The sequence below is a fragment of the Corvus kubaryi genome, unplaced genomic scaffold (assembly GCF_017639235.1).
Source record: "Corvus kubaryi isolate FWS band 111438036 unplaced genomic scaffold, C.kubaryi_AGA036_p1.0 37398, whole genome shotgun sequence".
NCBI lineage: Eukaryota > Metazoa > Chordata > Aves > Passeriformes > Corvidae > Corvus > Corvus kubaryi.
This window is the reverse complement of record NW_024581137.1, coordinates 9,689,124-9,691,693: the sequence shown is the minus strand read 5'-3', so window position 1 is coordinate 9,691,693 and position 2,570 is coordinate 9,689,124.

The window sequence follows — 2,570 nt, the reverse complement described above, 5'->3', positions numbered from 1 at the left end:
TCTATGAAGCTATGAAGAATAAGGAAGGAAAGAATAACTTGAATAGGACTAACCCTATAAGACAGAACAATTCAACCATAAGCATGGATTGAATAAAATACCTTAAAAAATATTAGAATAATAACAAAAATGGTGGTAACAGCTTCACAGCTATCAAGTGCAACTAAGAAGCTGCCCAATATAAGAATCTGCACAGCAGATGGTATAATTTCTGAGATTTCACCTGTGCAGTTACAGCACCAATGCTGCTTTGCAGATTCTACATCTGCTGAGTTTAGACTGCTAAATGCTATCTCATTGGTCAAAATGGACCACAAAGGAAACCTCCATGCCTGGAGTTTGGTAAATGGAAAATATTTACTTTTAGAATAATAGAATCATTAAGAATGAAAAACATCTCCAAGATTGTGTCCAACTTCTGTCCGAACACCACCATATGGTCAATTAAACCATAACTCTGAAGTGCCACATCCAGTAGTTTCTCGAACACCTCCAGGGATGGTGACTCCACCATCTCCCTGGGAAGCCCATTCCAATGCTTAACAACCCTTACAGCGAAGAAATTCTTCCTGATGTCCAACCTGAACCTCCCCTGGTGCAGTTTATAAATATTTGGTTAGTTGTTTTTCAGTCTGTAATCTACCTTAAATTTAGAACATGAGATAAATCCATTTTATTCAACTGACTTAAGATACTGCATCTTCTCTGATGGAATATATCATGAAGCAGAACATGTTACTAAGTCATATCACAATCACTCCACCAATGCTACACCATCCACAGCCTCATTCACTGAGGTTTACTCCTCCCTGTAGCAACAGATACATCCCAAAACCTTTGCAAAGCAAATCCAAACTGATTCTACACAGAAGTATACTGTAATCATACACAGTCTATCCATACTTTAATTCCACCTCACATTTTAGTTTTCAAGGTTGCTTCGTTTAGGTTCAGAACATACAGCCTAGAATTGGGAAGGAACAGAAGGCAATGTGTAGGGGAAGAAAGAGGGAGTGCATGAACAAGCCTTCATGCAAAGGAAGAAAAGTTGCAACACCACAGGAATATAGTTCTTCCCTTTGTGAGGCTGAACGCTCCCTCCGCTTCCCCAGAACCTAACATAGGAAACCTACTATCGTTACACACACATAAGCATACACATAAAGTGATTGTCTGCCTTAAAACACTGTGCATTTCCCCATGTGGGAAAGACGGGCAACTGTGCCTTCTTGCTGCATCTATCATTGTAACTATCACTGTGAAGCAGTAAGGCATCAGACAATTAAGTTGTAATTGAAAACAGGGCTCAAACCAATCATCTTTCCAAACATGCTGTGCCTGTCCCTACACATTCCCCCTGACATGCCTTGTCATCTTCCTTTCACAAACATCCTGATGCATCTCTGCCCTGCCACTCATGGCACACACGTACTGTGTCACATCCCCACATGCTCTCCCCACAGAGCAAACCACAGCCACTCTTCCTCCTCTGCTGCAACCCTCCACACACATATGCTCCATCTCATGCCATCCCTTCATACAGGTGAAACAAACCTTGTGCTCACACTCACCCCACAAGTCTATTATAAATGCATCTGTGCACACACATCACAACATCACAGCTATGAATGCTTGCACACACAAGACACTGCTGCTCTGTACACACAAAATACCATACCCTGTATCTGCTATGTACATACAGAAGTACAGATAATCCTTGCCACACCCATAGCATACATGCCTGTAAAAATATCCACAGATTATGCCACACCCAATATCTGCTATATATACACACAGGCACAAGCCCATACCAGACAGCAGCAGGCAGACACAACTACATACATACGATGCCATGTCACGGCCCTGCACACAATGTCACATCTCTGCTACAACACAAACACACCATACCCGAAGCCGAAATCACAGCAGACCCACACAGAGCCATAGCACTACGTTCATGTCCGATTGTATATGTGCTGTATACACATATCCCAGGCCACACCCTGGCTCACGGCACATGCATAAGGATACAGCACAGCGCCCAAACCCAGCACCCCGTGCATCCACGCGGTGACACCCCATCCCTGCCCTGTGCACCGACACACGCCCTGGCTTTTCCTCTCGACTTTTTAAGACACACCTCCATCCCTCCCCAGCTCCCCTACACACCCGTATAAACACACCATCCCTTCTGTGTTATCCAGGCGGACAACACACCTGACCCGCGCCACACGCCAGGCAGAGCCCTGCCATGGCTGCTCGGGCGTTACACGGGGAGAAGGAGGAGGCAAGGCGCCCGTCACACCTCACCACAGACACGCAGGCATGTGCTACAGCGAGGGACAGCGCGGCCCCACCTGCTCTGGGCAGGCACACAGACAGACAGAGGGGCAGACAGACACTCTTTTCCCCTCGTCTACAGCGTGGGTGGGCGCAGCCCCGCGCGGGGCCGCACGCCCAGCTCCGCATCCGCACAGCCCGCGCTCCGCGCTCCCCCGCCCGCCACCCTCCCCTCGGGCTGAGCCGCCCGGCCCCGGGGCCGCTCCGCACGGCCCGGCCGGCACTCGCTC